Genomic DNA, 15,961 nt, shown 5'->3' with positions numbered 1-15,961 from the left:
TTTTTTTTTGTTTTTTTTTTTAGGAGCATTAGCAACTAAGGCTATATTGCTCCGAGGATATGCGGTGGTCATTCCCTGACCTTTCTGCATCCTCCGTATTTGGTGGTCATGGGCTCGAACCCGGGTCTAATCAAGAAGCGTGTGCTACGCACTGCCGCTCCTGCCCACCTGGCTACGGTGGTGCCATCCTAGAACAACTACAACAACAACAAAAAACAAAATACATATTAGCTTTATTCTGTTTTTCATTTCTTTATATAATTATAACTTAAATGAAATGAAACATCCTTTGCACAAAATTACACTGAATTTTATACAAAGAGTAAATGGTTGACCTGGTGCAGTTTTTGTTTTGGTAACAACACTATTCATTCCTTGTTCAATAAAATTTTTCTTTTCAACATGTCTACTACAGATGATGATGAGATGCACTTGCATTTAACTCCACTATATGTTAACATCACATTGGAAATTGCTACTGCCCAATAAAATTCCAATGCATGAAGCCTTTTTTCCCTATGCAAACAGTGATACAAAATCCATACATTACACATGGTCATATCTAAAATTCATGTGAAAATGGGGCAATACCATTTATTCCCTTGTATCTATATTGACATTTTTATTATTATTACACTGTGTGCAAAACTTAAGGACCAACACTATTTCTAAAGGTTACAACCACAAAATCTTTACTAAAGGTACTCTTTACTAATGAGAGTAGATTCAGTCTCAGCAGCAATTTTGGATGTCAGCTAATCTGGTGAGAGGTTGGCATACGGTATCACCCCGTAAACATCACTGAAAGGGATCGATATAGCGGTCCAGGTGATCTCGTCTGGGATTGTTATTGTTATTTTTGGTTTTTAGGAGCATTAGCAACTAAGGCCATATTGCTCCGGGCGGTGGTCATTCCCTGACCTTTCCGCATCCTCCGTATTTGGTGGTCTCTCGTCTGGGAAGGCATTACCTTGGATGGATGTACACAACTCCAGATACTGGAAGGCGGTACTGTAACTGGTACATGCTACCGTACTGACATAATCCTTCACCATGTGCATCTGTTCTGACGTGCCATTAGCCCCGAATTCATGTTTATGGATGATAAAACCACACCCAATTGTGGTGTGGTGTTATCATCCATAAACATCCTTTTGGAAAGTGAGGACATTGTTCGTATGGATTGGCCTGCCTGTTTCCCCCAATCTAAATCCCATCGAACACATATGGGATGCTCTGGGGAGATACCTAGTGGCACGTCCACACCCACCAGAAAATGTTCACCAACTGAAGGTGGCACTGATAGAATGGACGATGTTACCGCAAGAACTTAACAACATTGTTCTAAGTATAGACAGGCAGTGCAAAGACCATATCTCCTACTGAGGATCACCTCTTCCCTTTGTTTCATCTTTGGCATTGATGCATCTGTATCATGGAAGCCAGTGCTATGTTGCCATTTTTGAATAAAGTCCCTCTGTACCATTTTGTTTCTGTTGTTGTGTCGGTGTTGTTTCCTTCATCATTTCTGTACCTCACGAGGTTCTTTTGGTATGCTTTTCCCATATCCAGGCCACTCCTATGAGAAGCTACAGGTGAAAACCTGACTGGTCCTTAAATTTTGTACACCAGTGTATTAGCCATATAGTGCAAGGGAGCCTGAGGCTTATGCTGTACCAATCAAAAAAAAAAAAAAAAAATTTCTGAATTACCCTGAGAGAGAAAAAAAATAATAAGAGTCAGAAGTAGAAGGGAATCACCAAGAAAGAGAAGAATGATGATATCCAGCTCGGGATCCTGGGTGTGCCAAGCCCATATGCACCAGATGACAGAACCCGGGATTAACATACTCATTGCTGTGCCTGCCAGGTATTAATCAGTGATGACGATGATCAATTCTGCATGTATTCTTATTGTAGGATTGGGCTACTTTTGGCTAAAGAACATTGTTAAATATACATCTCAGCCATTATCACACTCAAGACCTAACTGGAAAGGTCTCCTGTTGGTCTTTATTGTTATATCTGGACCAAGACCGATGCAGTTACTGTCACATCACCACAAAATTAGTACTTTGCGATCTGCATAAAATCTTTAATTGTAAGAATCCGTAAGTTATTTGGCTAGCATATTTCATTTGAATGGACATTTTTCAGTACTATTTTCATGAACTGTATCCTCTAGCTTAAATCCCAATGTTCCATGGGAATTAGTATATCTTGGCTTATAAAAAAAATGATCAAAAAATACAGCATGCTTGTTCAGAATTTTTTTTTTGCTGATACTGTATAAGCTCGATTTCTTTCACCAGTGACTGCAATCCTCACCAGAAATGAAAGGAGCAAGTACACGTTTAGAACCTCATCAATCAATATGGCCCTTGAGAGACTGCAAGGCTCATAGGATAGAATTTTTCCCAGCACGGTCTGTGCTTATTAACAGAAGAGACTGTTTCTACAGGGATGGGATACTATTAAAAAGAAGGGATGCAAGAATATTTGATGATACTATCGAGTCAGTGTTAGATGGGTTAAAAAACTAATAGCATAGGGAGATATACAGACTAATAGATTAACTCGAGCCACAGAAATATTTTGGAACATGCAGCAGCCTGGAAAGCAATATTTCAAGCTCTGCTATGGGTTAACATGGAACAAGTAAATACATGGATTGTATCAAGGTAACTAAGAGTAAGAACAACTGCACATATACTTGCATATACCCTAATGCTAGGAGCATAGTAAATAAATTTTATGAATTTGAAGTACAGGTAACCCTCGTATAACGTGGTAGTTTGGTTTCTACAAAATCTTGTGTAATGCAAAACCGTGTTATACGGAACTAAGAATCAGTACAAAAAGGGTGGTTACATTCCAAAAGGTACCAAAAATACACTGTTTTTTTTTTTATAACTATTGGAAACTTTTATTTTGCTAACTGGAAAATATTCTTCCAATTTTCACATATCATTTAACTTTGTTAATTGGTAAGGTAATAAAGTTAAATTACTGTTATAAAAATTTTTTATAACAGTAATAACTTAATATTTTAACTTTATTTTTATAATAGTAGTAACTTAAATAGTAATAACTGAACAATCGTCTTACCTTACAACCTGTGATACATATATGTCAGATAATATACGTTCATTTCATTTTCTTCCTCTTCATTGCTGCTAAGCACAATCAAACGAGAATGTTTTGTATGTTGCAGAATATCTTCACCTTTGAACTTTCTTCTGCAGCATCTAGATTTCGTGTACCTTCTGCTCTCTTTAAAAAATCAGTAATCTGGGTTTGTTTGCTTTTGCTTGATAGATCTTTGTAAATTTCTTGGTATGGAGCTAAACATTTTTGAAGCTCCCTTTTGAACTTTATGTTCCTTTCAGTAGAAGGATCTGCATTCAAAAAACAAGATTCTAATTGCTCAGCTAAGTTTATGCCTTCCTGTATGCTTTTTAGTGTAAAATTTGGAACTTCAGAATTTTCAACTGCGCTATCATTCTCTGAAATGATTTGACTTATCTCCGATGCCATTTCCACCAAATCCGCTTCATCAGCCTCTTTTTCTACCAGTAATTCATGAACATCTTCAGTAGCCATACCATCGAAACCTTCCCCTCCTACCGACTTAGCAAGTTCTACTATCGCACCAATTCCGTCTTCTGCTGGTTCGACCATATTTCCCGAATGAACTGACTCTGGACATACATTTCTCCAATGCATTTAATGTTGACGGTTTTACTTCTTTGAGCAATAAAGCTATGATTCCGATACAGTCCACAACTGAAAAATGTTTCCATGCCTTCATTACTCCAAAAGTTTCGGAATCAATTTTTTCCAAAATCCATTGTAACGATTTTCTGATGAGTTTTAAAGGTAGATATAATGCCTTGATCTAATGGCTGAATTAAAGAAGTTCGTATTATTATTATTATTATTATTACTAGTCACATAGTGCAAGGAAGCCTGAGGCTTATGCTGCACCAGCAAAAAAAAAAAAAAAAAATTGAGTAAGGGGGGGGGGGGGAGAGAGAGAGAGAGAGAGAGAGAGAGAGAGAGAGAGAGAGAGAGAGAGAGAGAGAGAGAGAGAGAGAGAGAGAGAGAGAGAGAGAGTCGGAAGTAGATGGGAATCACCAAGAAAGAGAAGAATGATGATATCCAGCTCAGGACCTGTGGTAGGAACATCATTTCAACGTTTGGATGACTTAAACCTTTTGAATGGCCTGGCAAATATTTGTGCCACAGCTGGCACAAAACAATTTAGAAACCATTCTTTAAACAAATCGGTAGTTACCCAAGCTTCTTTATTTGCTATCCAATATATCGGTAATGCATTTTTATTTACATGTTTCATTACACGAGGATTAGAGGATCTATAAACCATAGGTTTTATTATGTAATCCTCTTAGGCATTACTGCACATAAGTAACGTTACTTATGTGCAGATCTTTTGATGCCGTAAAACATGGTACAGTTTTCTCTTTTTTGAAATAAATGTTCTGTTGGGCACTTTTTTCCCCCACCAAAGACCTGTCTCATCAGCATTGAAAAGCTTATGTGGTGTGTATTGTATCTGTGCTCTTCAATAATTTTTTGAAATTGCTCCGCATAATTCTTGGCAGCTTCATTATCAGCTGATGCACTTTGCCCTTGAATTCTTATGTTATGTTACCTTTCTGTTTGAGTGGTTTTTAAATCACTCAAACCAACCTTTACTGGCAACAAACTCTGAGTTAACAGAAGATTCTCCATTTTCTTTTATATGGTTATAAATTTTTAGTGCCTTTTGTTTAATTACATTTCCATCTAATGGGATCTGTTTTTTACTATGCTATCGTCAATCCAAAGACTGAGTGCTTTTTCCATTTTTTTCAATTATTGGTGCTTGGGGACGAGCTGTCATATTTGCAGAAATGAAAGATCCTGAAGCAACAGCAGTTCTAATTTTCTGTTCATTTTTCTTTATGGTCCGAATTGCTGCTTCATTTAAATTTAAACATTTTGCAACATATGATACCTTTTCTCCTTTTTTTAAGGTGATTCAAAATTTGTATCTTTGATTCTAAAGAAATAAAGTTTCTTTTGAGCGGTGCTTTGTTGCTTTCTTTAGACCTAATTTAGGACTGGAATTTAATTCACAACAAAATAATTATTCCAATACGGTTCTTAAGAACAAAGTTTAGTAATACATACCTGGAAAAATGAATATATGATCAAATAAAAACCAAAATAACCTTAGAAAAACCTTAAAAGTCACAAACGGCACACTCTGAAGTCACAATTTTTTATGGTCTCAAACAAGTACAATAGCACAGAACCTAATGCAGGGATCTACCAACAAAATAGAGTGGATCCATGCTTAATGATTGGTTCACCGTAATCAAATCACTTTATCATGGACTCTTCATAATAAAATACCATTTTAAATGGAGTTTCTAATAAGCGAAAATAGGAAATTTATTACCCACAGGCTATAAAAGTAAAGATATAAAGCACAAATTTAATTTTATTACCTTACCAATTAACAAAGTTAAATGATATGTGAAAATCAAAAGACTATTTTCCAGTTAACAAAATAAAAATAAATTTACGCTTATGTACATAGCTTAATTAATACATACTGTAATATGTACTTACTAATTGATATCTCTGTTCACTGATTTATTTATTTTTGGTTGTAAAATTTAAAACAGTAAAAATGATAAGCAATTAATAACAAACACGGCATGCACAAGTTGCAACAAATACAATATGCGCAAGTGAGATACAAAGTAATGAGTTTCCAAAAATTTATGTTTTTTTATGATTGAATATTTCATGGAAGGGGAAACATTTCACCATAATAACATGAAAACCCACAGAATTCCAGCTATTGGTACTATCGCAAATGCAATTAGATTGAGTTTACTACCCGTTTATAATTGATTGTACTAGCAGAAAAGCCCAAAAAACTGGAAACTGCAAATTGTTTTTATTGTTTTATGGTAATGACCTCCAGAAATGTGCTTTAGAAAAATATCATGAAGGCAATAATTATTAGCGAGTAAACAGCGGGGATTCACAAAAAGGAATGGAAACGTTGAAATATAACATCTAACTAATAGCAGGGTTTTCCTAGCACAAAAGCTTAAAAATACTGTGTTATGTGAGGTTTCCTGCAATTTTCTAACCGTGTTAGAGCGAGGATTTTCGCAATTTATCAATTGTGTTACCATTAGCAAAGGCACATGATGCAAGAAAGCAAGCTTACATCAGCCAAAAAGAGAAGGAAAAAAAAAAAAAAAAAAACCCTTATTTCACCCATCCACTCACTCCAAATGTTTGTCAAGTTCTGCCTTGAATCTATTTAAGCTATCAACTTCTACAACGACAGATGGGAGTTTGTTCCAGCAATCAACCACCTGTGAGTTAAAGCCAAACTTCCGCACATCTATCCTACAACCGTCTGTTCTCAATTTGAATTTATGCCCTCTCAGGCAATTATTCTGAGCAAGAGGAAGAATCCCATCTGCATTGAGCATGCTCAAACCATTCAAGGCTTAATACACCTCAATCAGATCACCTCGCAGGTGCCTAGTCTCCAGACACTGTAATTTGCAAAACTTAAGCCCTTCTTTGTAAGAGAAATCCTTTGTTAGATTCACTAATCTTGTTGCCCTTCTCTGTACTCGTTCCAACAGCTCTACATCTTTCTTAAAATGAGGCCTTCAGACCTGTATACAGTACTCAAGGTGTAGCCTGACCATTGCCTTATACAAGGGGATAATCACATCCTTATCCCTGCTAGAAACATTCCTGTATATCATTGACAAGACAATATGAGCTACCCTTGCAGACCTTCTGCACTGTTCAGAAAACTTCATATCTGCCTGCACAATTACCCCCAGGTCCTTTTCATTCCCTAACACTGTTAGTGTGGTATCACAGAGTTGATACGTTACTCTGGGATTACTGCTTCCCATATGTAGTACTTTATATTTGTCAATGTTAAACTTCATTTGCCACCTCTCAGCCCATCTGCTCAACTTTTCTAGATCCTGTTGCAGCAGTGTACTGTCATTAGTGTCATTAACAACCCTGCCAACCTTCGTATCATCTACAAACTTGGACATTAGAACAATGGACCCAACACTGAACCCTGAGTGACTCCACTAATAACATTAGACCACGATGAGCAGTTTCCATTGATTACCACTCTCTGTCTTCTGCCACTCAACCATCCCTTCATTCATAGCAGCAATTTGCCTCCAATGCCACATTGCTCCAATTTGTGCACCAGTCTTCCATGTGCAACAGTATCAAAGGCTTTTCTAAGATCGAAATATGATATCAAAGTTATTCTTTGCATCCAGTTCCTTCATGACTACATCATAGTATCCAATCAAATTAGTCAGACAAGACTTCCCTTAACCAACCGACAAACCCATGCTGTGTCTGAGCTATAACTGAAGTCTTGTCTAGATGATCCTGCAATGCTTCTTTAACCAGTGCCTCCATTAATTTCCCTGGAACAGAAGTTAAACTAACAGGTCTGTAAATACCTGTGTCTTCCTTTGATCCTCCTTTGTGGATTGGGGTAACATTTGCACATCTCCAGTCCATGGGTATCTCCCCTGAGTCCAAGAAACCTCTCATGATTATGGCTAAGGGTTTGCTTACTTCCTTTGCTGCCTCCTTTAATATAACTGGATAGATTCCATCCACCCCAGGTGTCTTTCTTGGGTTTATCTTCAACAATTTCTCCTCCAATTTACTCTCAGTTATTACAAGATTATCTAGCTTACTGCCAGAGTTGAATACACATCTGGCATTCTCCTCCCTGAATAACTCCTCATGTGTGAATGTCGATGCAAAATATTCATTTAGTTTATTAGCTACCTGAGCAGGATCATCAACAGTTGAACCATCGATATCAAGTGGACCAATCTGATTCATTCCCTTCCTTCTAGAGTTTACAAGAACCCTTTGTTGTTTTTTTTTGCATCCTTTGCCAAAGATTTCTCGTAATCTGCCGTCGCCCTTTGTAACTTGGTTACAGACCAACTTATATCTATCATAGGCTTCTGTGTCACATGTTAATTTATATGTATCCCATGCATTTTTCATCTCTGTCACTTGTCTAATTAGTTCATATGACATCCATTTAGGCCTAAATCTTGAACAATATTTCTTTGTTAGTATGAAAAGCTTAGTAGTTTCCAAGATTAATTCTTTGAATGCTTCCCAATTTGAATTTGCTGTTGGTTCCACTGTATAGATTTTAAATACCGTCTCAGACCACAATAGTCACCTTTACAAAAGCAAAAACCCATCCCTTTAAATCTTGATGGTAGTTACCTCTTTAAGTAAATCCTAATTCAGCACACTGTGATCACTGCCACCTAGTGATTCCTTTATCTGCAGACTCTTGATGCATGAAGAATCACTACTGATAATCAGATCAAGAGTATTAGTCCCTCTAGTTGCCTCCTGAACATGATGCTGTAGAAAACAATCATCCAATAAATCCACAAAAGCCTTGCTAGTGTGTGAATTCCAACCCACAAATTCCAGTCAATATCCGGGATATTAAAATCCCCCATTATAAGACAGTCTAATTTACTGGCCCACTCTATTTGTCTGCACAATTGCTCATTATACTCATCAGATTAAGTAGGCCTATAACACAGACCCACTCTCATTTTTCCTTTCCCAGTGCTTATGTCACACCAAACAGACTCAACATTGCAATGTCCACCCACATAAAAAAAAAAAAAAGTGTTGTAAAAGCACCGTGTTATACAGGAGTTGCCTGTACTGATTGTCATCAAATGCACACATTGGGGGAATATCAAAGACATGATATCACTCAGACATAAGGGATGCGCAATTTGAATTTGGGGAATACAATGTGTACAGAAAGGACATAGTGTTACAGGCCTTGCGGAGGTGAAACCCAAAGTGTTGGGTTTCACCTCAACACTTTGGGTGACACTCAAGTCAATTGGACCCAATTTCAGCGAAGTCCGGACGGCCTGTGACAGCCAAATCCTCTGCTTGCACCTTCATGATGGTGGGACTGTTAGTAATCCTGGGTATAACCTCCATGCACAAGTACATGATGGGTGACCACCCAGGTGTGAACCAACGTAAGCAGGGGTCGAGGTGTGGCGCCTACACCACATGGAGGAATGTCGCCCCTCATCAACCGGTGAAATACCACCACTTTGCTTATTGGAGGCTTGAAGTGGTAGAACCAATGTTTAATCTCTATAGCTAAGTTCTGGTCAACCCTTCCCTATCTCTTCCATCATGCAGTATGATTGATGAACTTTGAGGTAATGATGAACGTCGTGGCGAGATCCAATATTCCTTACATTTCGAGGGTACAGCTCTAAAACGGTGTTCTCAGGCTGGCTGCTAGTTAGAACATCGGACAGAACCTATTGGTAACTCTCTAGGAGGCTTCCGGATCAGCTAGTGTATAATCTTGCTACCTCTACTCTGCCAGATAGTGACCGGAGGGAGACCAAGTAGTGTGTATGCAGGGAGCATTGTCGAGGCCACGTTATATGTCAATAATCTGGGTATATTCTTACCACATGTACGCCATATCCAAAAATTTCATTACTTCATACAGCATACCCCACCTACTTTTTCTTACTATTGAATACACCATGAATTGTCAAACTAACAGAGCAAGCTTATCTGCAAAAAGATCTAAACCTCCCAAGCACTTCCTAATTCATTTCACAAATATACGTGGTTTCAATTCTAATCTCAATGATGTCCATTTCCACTTGCAGTCTGCCAAACCACATGTACTTTTTCTGACATAATCTCAGTTATCGGTTGATTCAACTACTGCTCATCTCAGATGCCCAAATTATTCGCTGTATGATTCCTTTCGCCTCAAAGGTGGTACACTTGTGCATATGTCCATTCTGACATTCCCTGTCAAAGACTTGGCAATTTGGAATCTCCTCTCTTTGATCTTCTCTGCCTTAAAATCTCTCTACCTCACTTTGTCAAATTCATCTGTTGTCTTTACTGTTCTCCCAACTCCACTAATCACTTGGAGCTCTTTGATTTCCTCTCTTTGCAACTTGACTTTCTCCAGTCCAACTTTCCTAACGGTGAGGTAATTTTCCTTGGTGATTTTAATGAGAGGTCCTTTAGGCACTTCAGATCACAACTTGGTGATTGTCTCTTCTCCAATGGAACCTTTATCTCATGGCTATTCCAAACCTCGTGTTGTTTGGCATTACAAGAATGCAAAATGTGATGACCTGCAAGACTTCTTTTCTTCTTTTCCTAGGTCGGACTACTGTTTCGAAACTTCTAATGTCAAAGTTTGTTCAGATAGTGTCAGTGAAATTATTCTTGTAGGAATCCTTTATCTCACACTCCACTTTAAAATCTCGTCCTTTATCTCAACCTTGGTTTTCCAATAAATGTGCTAAGGCTGTTCAAGAGAAGAATGTTGCATATCGTAATTGGCTTGTTTCTAATTCTTCAGTTTCATTTTCTGCCTACACCAAAGCTTGCAACAATTGTAAAGCAGTTATTAATCAGTCCAAACTAGAGTTTGAACAGGCTAAGAGTAGAAAACTTGCTTCTTGCCCTAATGGTAGCCGAGCATTCTGGTCTCTTGCCAAAGCTATTGGCAGCAACTTTTGTCCATCTCTGCTCCCACCTCTGTCCAAATCAGATGGTTCTGTTGTCACTTCAGTCAAGGATAAAGCTGACCTGCTAGCATCCCATTTTTCTTCCAGCTCATGTATTAATGATCTTGGTAAAACACCTCCCACCATTCCCAACACGCTCCATTCAATGTCTCGTTTGTTTGTTTGTTTGTTTGTTATTTGGTTTTTAGGAGCATTAGCAACTAAGGCCATATTGCTCCGGGATATGCGGTGGTCATTCCTTGACCTTTCCGCATACTCCGTATTTGGTGGTGACGGTTCAATGTCTCCTGTGGTCTTCCGTCAAAAGGATATCAGAACGATTTTGATGAATCTTGACGCTAAGAAAGCTCCACGTCCTGATGGTATTTCTCCACTTGTTCTCAAAACTTGTGCTCCTGAATTTACTCCTATTCTTTGCCGCCTTTTTTAACTTTCTTATTCTAAAGGTGTTTTTCCTTCTGCTTGAAAATTTGCTCATATCCAGCCAGTTCCTAAAAAGGGTGACAAATCTCTCCTATCCAATTATCGTCCCATTGCAATTACTTCTACTCTTTCTAAAGTAATGGAGAAATCAATTAACCGCCAACTACTAAACTACCTAGAAACCTTCTGTCTGATCAATGATCGCCAGTATGGATTCCGTCAGTGTCGATCCACTGGTGATGTTCTGGCTTATGTTACCCATTTATGGACTAATTCAATAGAAAGGTTCGGTGAAACACAAGTAGTTGCTCTTGAAATCTTAAAGGGTTTTGATCGTGTTTGGCACAAAGGTCTTCTAAACAAGGTTCTATCTTATGGTTTGCCAACTGTTTTTAGTAATTGGTTATCCAGTTTTCTCTCTGATCGCTCACTGAGAGTGATGGTAGATGGCTCTCTGTCTTCTAACTTCTACACTAATGCCAGTGTCCCCCAAGGTTCAGTTCTTTCCCCCACTCTTTTCGTCTTGTATATTAATGACCTTCTTCCATTGACTGGAAATCCTATCCATAGTTTTGCCAATGATAGCACATTACATTCCACTTTCCATTTTGAGAAACCTTGCCCTGCTCAATCAGCTTCAATTTCTCGAATATCAGCTACCAATTCCTTAAATGCAAATCTCCAGGTAATTCTCCAGTGGGGCAAAGACAACTTAGTTGATCTCAGTCCTTTTAAAACTCAGTCTTGTCTTATATCTCGCAAAAAGGATTCTTCTGCTCCTATGCTTATCTTTAGTGACACTCCGATTTCTAGGCAAAATGATATATCTCTTTTGGGGATTACCCCGACTTCTAATCCCTCTTGGCACAAGCACATTACAAATATTGCTTCCTCTGCATCTAAAAAACTTGGTTTTCTCTTTCGCTCTCAGCGTTACTTTTCTTCCAAACAGCTGCTCACTGTATAAATCTCATATCCGCCCTGCCATGGAATATTGTTCCCACATCTGGGGTGGTGCCCCTAAAACCTCTCTCAGGCTTCTTGATTTCATTCAGAAGAGGGCAGTTAGGTTAATTAATGATTCATCTCTAACAGAGTCTCTCCACTCGTTTTCTCATAGAAGTACTGTTTCTGCTGCATGCCTCTTCTACAGATACTTCCATGGGCACTGTTCTTCTGAATTGGCTTCTATAATTCCCGCTCTCTCTTTTTGAAAACAGTCCGAACACGTGCCGCCACCAGCCAGCATCCATTTACTGTCCAACTTCAAACCCACAGAACCAACTTTTCAGCTTCCTCATTTATTCATTCAACTGCCGTTTTCTGGAACGACCTTCCTTCATACGTATTTCCTGAAAATTATAATCTACAGAAGTTCAAGTCCAATGTCAACAAATATCTTCTTTCGTCTTCTCAACCTCCAACCCAAGCACGGTACTAAGTACTGTAGGTTCTAATACCTCTGGTGTTTGGGGTTCACATAAAAAAAAAAAAAAAAAAAAACACCACGTTGTAACTTTTGTGATGCAATTGTACTCTGTAAAGGCTATAAAAATTGTGAATTATTGCAGGTTTTGAATCATAGTGTTGTTTTACGTTGGTGTACAGAGAGAGCAGAGAGGGCAGAAAGGATGGGAGGTGGGTTATTCTCTTAGTTAAGAAGCACATTAAATTTAAGTAGTGCATCCAGTTGACATATGTGTCCAGTGAGTTCACTTTGGTGTGCTTTAAGCCAATGGAGAAATAAAAATGAGTAGGAGTGTGTGTTGGCCTAATGACTGTGATTAGTATAACAAAAAAATTATACACAGAGAGTGGGCCAGTAAATCAGAGTCTTATAATGGTTGGAATTTAACTTTCCAGGTATTGACTGGAACTTGTGTGTTTGTCATTCACACACTTGCAAGAGTTTTTCAGATTTATTGAATGATTATTTATTATGCTGCTGGTAATCAGATCAATACTCTTGATCTGATTATCAGCAGTGATTTTTCATGCATTAAGAATCTGAAAGTAAAAGAACCTCTTGGTGGTAGTCATCACAAATGTGCTGATTTACTTAAAGATAACTACTTTTTCTTTCATAAGGGTGACTACAGTCATCTAGTGGTTTCAAACAGTCTTTAAATTCCATACAATGGGACCATCTGATGATGTTAGCAACAGCAAATTCTAAATGGGAAGCATTCAGGGAAGTAATTGTAGAAGCAACTAGGTCTTTCATGCCTACTAGGAAACACCATGTCAAGCTTAGACCAAAATGTATGTCATAACTGATGAGACTTGTGGCAGAGAAGAAAAATGCATGGGATGCATATAAATCATTGGGAGTTATTGCAGAAGCCTACAATAAATATAAACTAGTCTGTAATCAAGTCACAAATGCAATTAGGCAAGCTAAGGCAGCTTACTAGAAGTCTCTGGCAAAGAATGCCATGAAAAGCAGCAAAGACTTTTTTACTTTTATGTTAATAGTAGAATGAAGGAGATGAATCATGTTGATCTACTTCTTGTTGATGGTTTAACTGCTCAAAATCCTGCTCAGATTGTTGACAAAGTGAATAGGTATTATGTATCTATATATCTGTATTCACGCATGAAGAGCACTTTGGAGAGGGTAATGCCAGGTCATTAAAATCTAACAGGGTACTAAATGATTTTGAGATAATTGAGAGGAAAGTGGAAGAGAAATTGTTAAAGCTTGACAAAAAAAAAAGGCACCTGGGCTGGACAGGATCTCCCCAATTATATTAAGGCAGGCAGCAAAGGAGACAAGGCGCCTCCGTATCCAGATGGGAAGGAGCAGCAGCGCGTAGCACACACTTCTTGATTAGACTGGGGTTCGAGCCTGTCACCACCAAATGCAGAGGATGTGGAAAGGTCAGAGAATGGCTACTGCATATTCCCGGAGCAATATGGCCTTAGTTGCTAATGCTCCTAAAAACCAAAATAAAAAAAAAAAAAAAAAAAAAAAGGAAATAAAGAAAACCATTAGCCGGAATTATGGGAGCATCTTTTGTTTCAGGGAAGGACTCTACGGAATAGAGATGTGCAAATGTATCCCCAATTAATAAGGGGGATCAAACGGTGACGTGAGTAATTATAGACTTATCAGCTTAACTTCTTAACTTCTGTTCCAGGGAAAATAATGGAGTCTCTGGTTGATTCTTGCACTGCTTCTATTGGAATAAGTAGCAGCCTGGAAAACAAGATGCAGGGTATTTCAGAGACTGCTGAGAGTCATTGCAGTACAAGTAAACACATGGGTTGTGTTAGGGTAGATAAGAATAGGAACAGGTGCATGTATACTCGCATGTACACCAATGCTAGGAGTTTGGTAAATAAATTTGATGAATTTGAGGTATTGCTCAAAACATCAAAGGGAGATATTGTTGGGATATCAGAGACGTGGCGTCACACAGATATAAGGAATGCAGAACTGGAATTTGGGGAGTACAATGTGTACAGGAAGGGTAGACAAGATAGGAAGGGAGGAGGGGTTATACTATTAGTTAAGAAACACTTAAAATCCAAGGAAGTGAAGCCAGTCGACATTGCTGGACAGTGCAGTGTCGAGTCAGTTTGGTGTGACATAAGCATTGGGAGATCAAAATTGTGAGTAGGAGTGTGTTATAGACCTAATGACTCTGATGAGTATAATAAGGAACTGTACAGGGAAATAGAGTAGGCCAGTAATCAGAGAGTCTTATAATTGGGGATTTTAATTTCCCAGATATTGACTGGAATTTGTAGGTTGGTCACTCACACACTAGCAAGGCTTTTGTGGATTTATTGGATGATTGTTTTCTACATCAGCATGTTCGGGAGGCAACTAGAGGGAGTAATATTCTTGATCTGATTATCAGTTGTGATTCTTCATGCATTAAGAATCTGCAGATAAAGGAACCACTAGGTGGCAGTGATCACAGTGTGCTGAAGTGGGATTTACTCAAAGAGGTAACTACCATCAGGGGTAAAGGGAAGGGTTTTTGCTTTCTTAAAGGTGACTATGGTAGTCTGAGACAGTATTTAAATTCTATACGGTGGGACCAACTGATGATATTACGAACAGCAAATTCAGAATGAGAAGCATTCAAAGAACTTATCTTGGAAGCTGCTAGGCTTTACATACCAACTAAGAAATATTGTTCAAGGTTTAGGACTAAATGGATGTCAGATGAACTAATGAGACATGTGGCAGAGAAGCAAAATGCATGGGATACATAGAAATTAATGGGTGACATGGAAGCCTATGATAGATATAAGTTAGTCTGTAACCAACTCACAAAGGAGATTAGGTAGGCAAAGGCAGATTCTGAGAAATCCTTGGCAAAGGATGCAAAAAAAAACAACAACAACTCAGAGTTCTTTACCTATGTAAGCTCTAGAAGGAAAGGGATGAATCAGATTGGTCCAATGGATATTGATGGTTCAACTGTTGATGATCCTGCTTAGGTGGCTAACAAATTAAATGAGCATTTTGCATCTAAATTCACCCATGAGGAGTTATGCAGGGAGGGGAATGCCAGAGGTGAGTTAAATTCTGTCAGTGAGCTGGATGATTTTGTAATAACTGAGAGGAAAGTGGAGGAGAAATTGTTGAATATAAACATAAAAAAGGCACCCGGGGTGGATGGGATCTATCCAGTTATATTAAAGGAGGCAGCAAAGGAAGTAAGCAAACCCTTAGCCACAATTATGAGAGCTTCTTTGGACTTAGGGGAGGTACCCATGGAGTGCAAATGTGATCCCAATTCACAAAGGAGGATCAAAGGGTAACACAAGTAATTATAGACTTGTTAGTTTAACTTCTGTTCCAGGAAAATTAATGGAGGCACTGGTTAAAGAAGCACTAGGATCATCTAGACA

General features: G+C 38.3%; 1 protein-coding gene across 4 annotated transcripts in view; it reads right to left on the bottom strand.

Annotated features, from left to right (window-relative positions):
• The window catches only part of LOC150087936 (CUGBP Elav-like family member 1), a 549,389-nt gene that overhangs the window by 29,843 nt on the left and 503,585 nt on the right, over positions 1-15,961 (bottom strand). The window lies entirely within an intron of this gene.

This window comes from Mastigoproctus giganteus, chromosome 3 (assembly GCF_048544385.1).
Source record: "Mastigoproctus giganteus isolate SK-2022 chromosome 3, ASM4854438v1, whole genome shotgun sequence".
Classification (NCBI taxonomy): domain Eukaryota; kingdom Metazoa; phylum Arthropoda; class Arachnida; order Uropygi; family Thelyphonidae; genus Mastigoproctus; species Mastigoproctus giganteus.
The sequence above is the reverse complement of the archived record's forward strand: the minus strand, read 5'-3'. Positions and strand labels throughout refer to the sequence as shown.